Raw genomic sequence first — 11,032 nt, 5'->3', positions numbered from 1 at the left:
CAAATTACCTTTAGCATTATTTGTCTTAGTAATTCTTTTAGAAAAGCAAGAGACAGAATTGTCCCAATGACCAATGACTATTTTTTATTTGTCCTGCCAGATCCATTTCCTCCATTTTCTACTCAGCATTGTGCCCTGGAAAGCAGCCTTTACAGACTACACCCTCTGGCTTTCTGTTGGGTAAACCCAACTGGGTAAATGGCATGGGAGGCACTGGATAGAGGTCAAAGGAGGGGAAAGAGTATTAGTGATAATGGTGTTTTTTTGTTTTTATAATTCTGGCATCACTGGACAATGAAGAGGTCCTTCAGGTTAGCTGGGTTTGTCTACAACAGCCACAGCACCTATCCCCTGACTCTCTTCTAGAGCTACAACTATTCTCTTAAGGGCAAAACTGCTCCCTTCCCTGCCCAGTCAGTTTTAGGTGTACCAACTTCTCCCCACTGTTGCTAGCCCCAGGATGCTTCACTATTCCTTGTTACTTTCCCTTAAACTTATTAACACTTGTGTAAATCGTTCCTAAATTAAACTTTCCTCAATTGCTCCATCTGAGATCCGAGTGTATTTCCTACAGGGATTTGGACTGATACAACCTGAGCTCTAAACTCTCCTTGATGCTTTGGATCACTGAAAAAATAAAAGATGCCTTTTCATGCATACACATACATTCATTCCACAAGTATTTATTGAGCTCCAATAGCGTGCCAGGCAGTGGGTTTACAATGGTAACTGATGTGGCCACTGCTCTCCTATAACATAAAATACAGTACGGTAAATAACTTAAACAGATAATCACATTAACTAGTGGAAAACTACAATTGTGCCATGTGCTTTGAAGGGAGGTACATGGCCTGATGAGGACAAACAATAGGGGTCAATCCAGTCAGGGAGATCAGAAAAGGATTGCATGAAAAAGGAAAACTTGAATAGATATCCACAAGACAAATAGGTGTTTATTGGGCATAAAAAGAAAGATCATTCCAGGCACAAGCTGATGGCCAATCAAGGCCAGTGTGGCTGGAACAGAGAAAGCAGGAGGGTGCCTGAGGAAATATGAAGCTGAACAGTCTTTACAGACCATATTGAAAATTTGTTTTTATCCTCCAGTTACAGTGTAGAGAGTGGATTAGAAGGCCACAGTGAAACGAACAAAGACCAGGTGCGAGTCTGTTACTGCAGCAGACCAAGTGAGAAGTGATCTAAATGGTGGTGGGAAAAATGGAGAGAAATTGATAGATCTGCCCCTTCCTGGGAGATTTCAGTGCTTGGTTCCTTATATATATTAATACAACCGTCTAAGGGTAATGACTTCTCAATAAATGGAAAAATGCTACCTTCTCATTGTGGGATGGGGGTCAAGAAACATTGTTCTAGGTCTAAGCAAAAGGATGAAACTCAGTAATGCAGTCTATATACAGGCTCAGGATATAAAAACTGTCCTCATGTTGGCTTCCTGCCTTTTCCTCTAACAACTCTCACTGCTTAGAAAGTCCATGAGAGAGAGAAACCAGAGACCTGAGAGACCTAGAGAGACCTAGGTTTCCATCATGGCTCTTCCACTAACTGCGGACTACGAAATTAATTAATTTCTCTGATCTTTACATTTGTCTTCTGCAAAATGAGAACAGTAAGTACTTCATAGGGTTGTTATAAGGATTAAATTGAGTAACATATGTGTATAAGTATGCCATAGAAAACCAAAACAAAGAAAACATTATATATTAGTAGGTCTTAGGTGTGGCAGATTTCAAGGTTGATTGACTCAGCAGCTTAATTAATTTCTTTCTGACTTTCTCTTCTGTCCCCTTTGATGTGTTAACTCTGTCTTGAGCTGGCTCCCCTCATGATCATAAATTAGAAGTATCACATTTAAAGAAAGAAACACTTAGAGGTAGAAAGGAATATCTTTTTCACTATTGCCTACTTAAATGTGAGAAACCTTTACCAAACAACCACAAACTTATATCTCATTAACTAAAACTACAATAAAGATACATGAAGGCAGGAATTTTTGTCTGTTTTGCTTACTGATGTATCCCCAACATTCAAAACAGTGGTTAGGACTTAATAACTATTTGTTGTCTGAATGGACCACATGCCTAACTTAATCCAATCACTAGTAAGGAAAGTGGTATTGGCACTTTTCTGTAAAAGACAAAATAATGTCAATTTTAGGCTTTGTGGGCCACACACAATCTCTGTAGCATGTTCTTCTTCTTTCAACCCTATAAAAATGTAAAAAATATTCTTAGCTCATGGTCCTCCAAAAACAGGCCAGGGACTAGATGGCTTGCAGGCTGTGGTTTGCTGACCCCTAGCTTAGACTAATCATGTGGGGTAAAATGGAGTCAAGCACCATGATCAGTAGAATATGTAAAGCACACAGCAGGGTCCTCAACATGTAAAAAGCACTCAGTAAATATGTCCTGCCATTGTTTTTGATGATGCTATCATTTTCCTTATTCTTGTTATTCTAGGATAGCTGGACTCTAGAGACCTCTGCTCTGTGATAAACCTGCCATGGGGAGTTGAGTGCCTTTAACCCTGGACTAAAGCAGCATCTAGGGTAGGGACCATGTGAGCCACTGCACAGAAAGACATACTATATAAGAATAGGTAAAGATATAGAAAACAGTAAGTTAAGGGTCAAAAACCAAAATCCACAAAATCAGCAGAGAATGTGATAGGTGTTTTATGGTTGAGAAATGAGTTCCATTCCCAAACATTAGAAAATTCAAAGTTAAAGATGTAAAATAAGTTCCTTTACCATATGAGAGTCTTAAATAGACTAATAGGCAACAATCTCACCAAGGTAAAATCCTATGCATTATTTTCTGTATAACAGAACTTTTTTCCCCAGAGGTCATTGCTATGACATTTTTAAACATTGCTTTTAAGGTTTATAGCTGATCTGTCATCTCCATTGTTTTATATTATCTGATCTTCAACAGCAGCCCACTGAAGTGGGGAAGAATGTTATCATTAGTATTGCTAATCATTCTTGATATTAAAAATATTTAACAACCAATATGGTTTGGGACCAACTATACCTCCCTGAAATGGAATGGATCCTTAATGCCCCCCGCTGGGTCCCACATTAACTCTTTTGTTGCTCAATCATGGGAATATGGGGGGGATCTGAAAGGAGGGGGACAAATGGAATGGCTAGTCATCAAATAATACAGAAGGATTTCAATATTTTAATAAGCAGTATGGCTGTACCACTGTTTCTGAGGTGACTGTCAGCCCTGCCTATTTTTGCCAAACAGGAAAAAAAATGGCTTTTCTAGGACTCTAAATCAGTAAATGGCAGAGCTTGGATTCAAAGTTAATCCTCAAAGATTTAAATCCTCTGCTGTTTTCTTTCTGCCATCCACTGTCTTTACTTTTGTGTTCTTTTTCACATCCTATGGATTACCTAGTCACTAATTCAGACCAGGGAAAAGAACACCAAATTTGGAGACAGTAGGTTTATGTCCAAGTCCTACTTCTGCTATTTATTAATTGTGAGACCTTGGGCAATTCACCTGATCCTACAAGACCATTTATGCACTGGGAAAATTATGGTAATCATGTCTGCATAGCAAGGCAGCTGAAGAAAAGCTTCGTACAATATTAAATGCTATTCAGATGTTAGCCACTCACACAATGTGCAGATTGGCAGTTTTCATCTTAAAAATCAGAATGTTGAACTGGAATTCTTCTTCCAGATGAGGAAACTCAGACTTCTGAGAGATTAAATTACTTGCCCAAGGTCACACAGCTAGTGATGATAGAGCCAGGGCTAATTTCAAAGATCTTGAATTCCAATTCAGGGCTTTCATCTGGGCAGTCTCCAAACTCACATCACAGGCTGCCTACAAAGATGGAAATGTGAATGATATTAACTTACAGTCTCAGCACTGTTGGCAGGCCTTTGTCATCACCTTCTTCCAGGTCTGCTTCTGGCCCAATATACAACTTCTTTAGTTCAGGGGACACCTTGCCAACTGCTAAGTCACTGTAGCAGCTCTGGGACTGCAAGTCATTTCAGCAGCTCTGGGCCTGGAAGAGTAGAAACTGGTGTTAATGACACTACTTCTATAGATACAGCAAGCAGAAGACAGCATGGATAGGGACAGTACCTATCCTACTAGGGTCTGACTTTCAAGCCTCAACTACCATAGGCCAAAGGGGTCATGTTTGCTGGTGTAACAACTGAGAAGAAAGAGTTATTCTCAGCCTAGGAAGATTCAGCATGGGTTACCTCAAAAAGACAACCCTCGATGAAACTCGAATGGATATTCCCCATTCCCAAAACTCTAGGTAAGTTGAGTAAAGCAATGCAGTTTTGTGATATAAACCTGATTTTGAAGTAGGTAATTTCTGAATTCATAAACCAAGTTGTCCACTCACTAGCTCTGGTAGTTATTTGCATCACCCTCAAAATGTCTCACTCTGTCTTCCAGCACATGATAGGGCTCCATTTTCCTAGTATGCCTATATTTGTGTGGAGTCATGTGACTAATCCTGACCAATGCATTTTGAGAAAAAGGGCTGTATGTCACTCACAGGCCAACTTTTATTGCTGGTGTGACACTGTCTAGAGATATCTTTTCCTCTGGCACAGCAATATTTGTGATGGTTGCTGTTCTGTGGCCTGGATCCCTAAGGACGACAAGTGGGGCCCTCCAGCTGACTCAATATGAACACATGAGACAAGCAAAAAATAAACCTTTGTGTTTTAAGTCACTGAGATATAAAGATTGTTTATTATCACAGCATAATCTAGCCTACCCAAGTTGATATGCTAGCTATATGATTTTTAGTAAGTTACTTAGCATTTCTGAGCATGAATTTCTGGTGTTTAAAATAAGGATACACACCTTTTCAGGGCTGGGAGGATGACCAAAGGTTCATGTAAAGTACCACACAGCTCCCAGCACATATCTGGTACTCAAGCAATGTTAGCTATTTCTATTATCAAAATAGTCAGGGAGAAAAGCCAGGTGGAATCAAGATATCCTTAAGCAAACACACAGTTCACAGACTCTACTCAGCCAGTAACCTAGACACAGAGCTTTGGCAGCCAGGTCAGGCAGCTAGAGGGAGGCCCTTGAATGCCTCCAGTCATTCATTCATTCTTTCATTTTATAAATATACAGTAAGTACCTGCAATGTGATAATCACTGTTCTGTAAATATAACAGAAAAAAAAAAGTCCCAGCTCTCATGGACTTTGCCTATACCACCTAATGCATTTGAATGGCTTGCTATCAATCAGGTTACCTAACTGTATCCTCAGAAAGAATAAGAAACCTGGAATCTGACCCTTTGCATTTTAGGGATTTTTTAACTACTTGGAAATATTTTCATATATATTAACAGATTTAATCCTCACTGCACTCTTACAAACAGGATAAGAAATTATTACTATATATATATATATATATATATATATATATTCATAAGTAGGGAAACTAAGGCTGGAAAAAGTTATTATTTTGTTTTTATTAGCATCCAGCTACTCAGTGGCACTGCCAGATCTAGAGTCTGCACTCTCAGATTCCTCATTCAGGGTCATTTTTTTTTTTTTTTAATCCCAGATTGACAATAAAAACCCGAATCACTGCTTTGTCCGAGGATACCCCTGGATAACACCTATATTAAAGCACTGTAGGTGAAATATAAGATTGTTGTTCTATGAGTATAATAATAATAATACTAAACCACCAATAGTATACTAGTCCAATACCAAATTCTGCCTACTAATGGATCAAATTTCAGGAAGTTCCTACTTCACAACTCCATGTGTGGACAGAGACCTAAGCACACATCTAATGTAGGCATTATTGCCACACTGGTGCAGTATGTAATAAGGAAAAACCAATGCAAATAGTATTTGGCTTCCCACATTTTTCATTTGAGTAAATGTCCTAGAAATCTAGGCCACATCTAGTCCCTCACCAACAGCTCAGTATTTCACTCTAAACCCATGCCTTGAAAATCCAATATATCAAGGATCAGTTCAAATGTCACCTCATTTATGAAATCTTCCTTGATTGCCCTATCAAAAATCACCTCCTATTAGCTTTGTTTGTATCTTAACCTGGTACCTACTATATCCTGAAGTCATATTCAGGATGGCAGTGAAACAGCCAGCTGCTAATAAGCTGCTATTCCACATAGGGAAAAGATGGAAAATAAAATAAGAAATATAGATGGAGCGAATTAGGGTAGCCACCGCATGCTAGACTAAAAAGCTAGATTTTCCTCTACAGGCAAGAATAGCTGCTGGGAAACATACAGTATTTACAAAATAGAAATAAAATCATATTATCACTTGTGCTACTAAAGGAAAGGGAGAAAATGCATTCGAAATCAGTGTTTGGATAATGTTAAATGATAATCTGAAGAGTTATTTTTGTCTTGGAGATGTTCTTAGATTTACATTTGACTAGTTAGATTTGGTTCAAATATGATAAACAAGTTTCAACTGAACACCTGAATCCTCACACTTGAGAAACTGTCTCTGCAGGGCCATAATCTGTGAAATCTTGCAGGGATTCTCCTAGATCACTACTTTCATGGAAAATAGCCTCCACCTTCTCAGCAGATCAGAGAACTCTGGCTTTGGAAAGTGAATCCGTATTTACACAAGAAACCATTATAATCGCCAAGAGAACCTGGTTTTTCTTCAGTTGGTAAACACATCGTTCATGGCAACTAACTAACACTTTATACCTTTTCCTAATTGTTGTGTGAAACTCTGAGGTGCTTTTACTTGTGTGTGTTTAAGACACACACACTGCTCTACATGAGTTGAGCGTTGAGTGGTCAGGAACAGCCTTTCAGCATCTCCTAAGTAAAATCATCAGGACTCCTCTCCACCAGCACTGGCTCCAACTCACCAACTGGACTTGGATGGAACCGGTTCAAGTCCCATCTCACAGGAAGCCTGTCCTGACAGTAGTTGTTGTCCCAAACCAACTCGATGCCACTAATCTGGCCAAATCTTTGCGGACCTGAACCCTTTTTTTTTTTTTTTTTTCGGTATGCGGGCCTCTCACTGCTGTGGCCTCTCCCGTTGCGGAGCACAGGCTCCGGACGCGCAGGCCCAGTGGCCATGGCTCACGGGCCCAGCCGCTCCGCGGCATGTGGGATCTTCCCGGACCCGGGCACGAACCCATGTCCCATGCATAGGCAGGCGGACCCTCAACCACTGCGCCACCAGGGAAGCCCCGACCTGAACCCTCTTGACGACGGTCTCCATTTTGTTTTTTCTGCGCTTGTTCCCAGAATCACTTCCCGCTGAGCCCGGCAAAGGTCTCTCTAGCTCTCAGTCTTCCAGCACCTCTCTATGGTACATCCACGATTCTATACACATGTATAATGAGCGCTACTAATTATCCCTTCTTCACTGCTCTTGATTCTTCCCAACTACTCTTAGTTATTAAGACCTAAGTGTAAGAACTATTAAGAACTTAGTTAGTAGGAAAACACCAGCCTTAGCTAAACTGCATTTTGCACGTTCCCTGTACAGTGCTCTTCAAACTTTTTGGATTACTTACTCGCCAAAAGATTGAAAGCTATCTACCCATTCACACATTTTTAAGTTGTCCTCTAAAAGTCTTCACCAAAAATTTAAATAATTGCAAAGGGTGATATTTCCAGTGTATTGTAAATAATAACATTTAAAAACAAAACTATTGCATCCCTTTATAAATTTGTCCAATGAATTCTAAATACTACAGTGATTTGATACCGATCCATTTGAAAATAGGTAAATGAACACTTCTTTAACATACGTTTACATTGTTGTTTTTCTTTTGTTATCAGAGAATGCCCCCGTAGAATTTATCTAAATGAACTATATCATTATGCTTTGTTGATCACCCTATCATAGTTCTAACAAAAAGATGTATGTTATCTGCAATATGTATTTATGTTTTTAATTCCTTATACCCATAATTCTCTTATGTTTATAATTTCTTCTAGATTGAGTTAGGCATTAAAATTATTAGTAGTACACATCTGTTCCAAATAACATAAATATATTACAAAGTTTGATAATAATTATTCAACATAAAAAGTAAAATTTTACTAGACACATATCTTTTAATAATATATAAACATAATATATTACATATAATATATTATACAGATATAATATATATTACATATTTTACAAAATACCTCATAGGAAATGTAGGGCTAAAGTTGCAATAGGAAGACAATTAGAACTATGACAGTCTTTTACAAGATGAAGAAGACAGGACCAACCTCCTTGCTTTCTATAAAAGCTCTTCAGCCAGGCATCTGAAAACCTCTCACGTTGGGCCTAAGCTTTCCTTTCTAGATTTTTCTTTCACAATTTCCTTTACAAAATGCTCCCCTCTGCCAACACATATTTTTCTAATTTCTGCTTTCTGTTTTACATGAGGTACCCTCTCCCCAGGCAACACAGTATAGTAAGATTTGGAAATGGTGAGAGGTATGCCTTTCTCTTGTCAAGCAGTAGAAAGATGATTTTAAAAGGAAAGTTTGAGAAAGGGAACTAGAATGACATCCACCCCAGGCTGATCAATTTTAGAAAAAAGTAAATATGGAGTTTTAGGATCTAGAAACAAATTCCCTAAATCTCTCTAAGCCCACTCAACCCCTTAAAGAGTTTCTGGTTTCTGTGTACACTAGGGGTACAAGAAATCCAGTTTGCTGATAGCTGGTCTAAAGACTAGATATTTGGATTTCAAATGGCTCAACTGATGGGCATTTTCTGGATACAAAGTACAAATAAACAGGTAGAAAAGAGAAATAGCATTTATTGAGTCTAGACTATGTGTCAGCCACTGGGCTAGGTGATTTCAGGTACACTAACTGATTTCTTTTTTTTTTAAATATTTATGTATTTATTTGGTTGCGTGGGGTCTTAGTTGCCACAGGCAGGCTCCTTAGTTGAGGCACGCGGGCTCCCTAGTTGTGTCATGCAAACTGTTAGTTGTGGCATGCATGTGGGATCTGGTTCCCTGACCAGGGATTGAACCCGGGCCCCCTGCATTGGGAGTGCAGAGTTTATCCACTGTGCCACCAGGGAAGTCCCTACACTAACTGATTTCAGTTCTTACATTAACTCTGATAGAAAGATGGAGTGTGTATGAGCTTCCTCCACAACCTGGCATGCAAATATTATCACACTCTTTTATTTATTTAAAATCAAATTCGGTTCAGCCCCACCTGAGATGGCTAAAAATCAGCCACCATTTGATTCCCTCTTGACTCTCCACAGCAATCCCCCACTTCCAAACAAAGCTCTGGGTTGTGGTGGCCTTGGGGGAGAGGGATGCCTTATCTAAAAAGAAACTTAATTCCCTTAGGGACCAGGGAGCACAGAACACAAAGACCTGGATATAGGGAGTGAGGAGCATGGCAGGGAGAAGGAAAATTACCTTTCAAATTTCCCAACTTTCTATAACATTGAAACAAGGCAAGATAACAGGTACACCTCAGTAAAAATTTCCAGTGGCATAGTTACTCTTATCTATATTTTAGAAGTGAGAAAACTGAAATTCAAGGAGTGTAAACAAGTTGCCTAAGGCAAAGAGACAGCGAGGAATGGTTTTTCAGTGGATATTTGTGGCTAGACCTATAAGTGGAACACTGAAGCCTTGGTGGGATTTGTTGCTCAAAGACAGGCTATACATGAGATTCTTGTGTGTCAGGTGCTATCCACTTTTCTTGCTTCCTCCATTGACATCTGTGCTTTTGATTGGCAGCAAAGTCCCTTGATCCCACTGGGGTAATTCCAGTGGAAAACTTAACAGCTAAGTGGCATATTTACTGGGCATCTTTCATGGCAGTCCCTTTTGCCAGCCTACTGAGGGATTCCTGGGAGATTCTGGTCTGCCGTGCTTCCACCAAACAGGGGATATGGAAAACAGACAGTCCAAAATTTGACATACAGATGATGGAGCCAATAATTAATTGAGATATCCGTTTCTTTAAACCCCAAATCCAGACATTTCCTTTCTGATTCTATCAGTGTTCACACAGTACAAACAACATGAAATGAAAGATCATTTCGTGAAAGATCGTTTACCTTTTTACCCTCTCCCTGAACTTAGGGTGCATCCCTCAGAGAATAGTCCAGGTTCAATGTTGAGTCAACACTTGGCTTGACTGTCTTCTACTCAGCCCCTCACCATAACCAGAGGGAAATATTCTAATGCTGCAGAAGTCAGTCTTTCTAAGATTTAAGACCTTCAGTACATAGTTCTTGAGAGAAAAATCTCATCAGTGACTTCCTTTCTATTATTTCAATTCAAAATGTATTTTTAAACCATTTCTATCTGCTTGATGCCATAAGATATATAAAAATAAAATACTTGCAATAGAGTTAGGGGTCTAAAATGTGTAAGAGGAACAACTGAGTTTCTCAGCAGCAGAGACAGAGTTTTCACTCTGTAATCCTGGAGCCTGGCCTGATGAGTGGTACTCTGAAAGTGCCTAATGAGTATGAAATGAATTGAATCAGAGTAAATCTAAATAAGTCAAATATAAGGAGATGAGTGGAACCAAGAAATAAAAGATAGTCTGACGACCAAGTTAGAGAAGGCCTTAGGGATGGGGCAAGCCTGGTCTTGAGGGACAGGTAGGTGCTCAGTACAGAGAGGGTATTTTATATCAAGCAAAAAGCAGAAATTAGAAAAATGTGTGTTTTCAGAAGAGGAGAGAACTTTGTAAAGGAAATTGTGAAAGAAAAATCTAGAAAGAGAAGTTTAGGAAGTTTGGGGAAGTTTTCAAATCCCTGGCTAAAGAGTCAGGCCTTTCTTCTATATGCTGAAGAGTCTTTCTAGAAAGCAGAGGTGTTGCTACTACCTCTGCACCTCGTAAAAGACTGTCATACCTCTGATAGCCTTCCCATTGTAACTTCAGCCCTACATTTACTACAAGGTATTCTGTAAAATATGTAATAAAAAACTTTGTCACTATGGTTAGGAAGCAGATAGGCAGGTGTTTGTGTGTGTGTGTGTTTACTTAGGAGGGAAGTTTCAGAG

At 39.2% G+C, this 11,032-nt stretch overlaps 1 long non-coding RNA gene across 1 annotated transcript in view; it reads right to left on the bottom strand.

Moving 5' to 3' along the window:
- Positions 1-709: 709 nt before the first annotated feature.
- Positions 710-11,032, bottom strand: part of LOC113612614 (uncharacterized) — a 49,203-nt gene continuing 38,880 nt past the window's right edge. Inside the window, exon 4 of the long non-coding RNA XR_003429898.1 lies at positions 710-4,044. This is a non-coding gene — a long non-coding RNA (uncharacterized LOC113612614). The remainder of the gene's footprint in view (positions 4,045-11,032) is intronic.

The sequence above is a fragment of the Aethalodelphis obliquidens genome, unplaced genomic scaffold (genome assembly GCF_003676395.1).
Source record: "Aethalodelphis obliquidens isolate GAN/ISIS:26980383/991018 unplaced genomic scaffold, ASM367639v1 scaffold80, whole genome shotgun sequence".
NCBI classification, from domain to species: Eukaryota; Metazoa; Chordata; class Mammalia; order Artiodactyla; family Delphinidae; genus Aethalodelphis; species Aethalodelphis obliquidens.
Note: the sequence above shows the minus strand (reverse complement) of the source record. Positions and strands in the feature narration are given on the sequence as shown.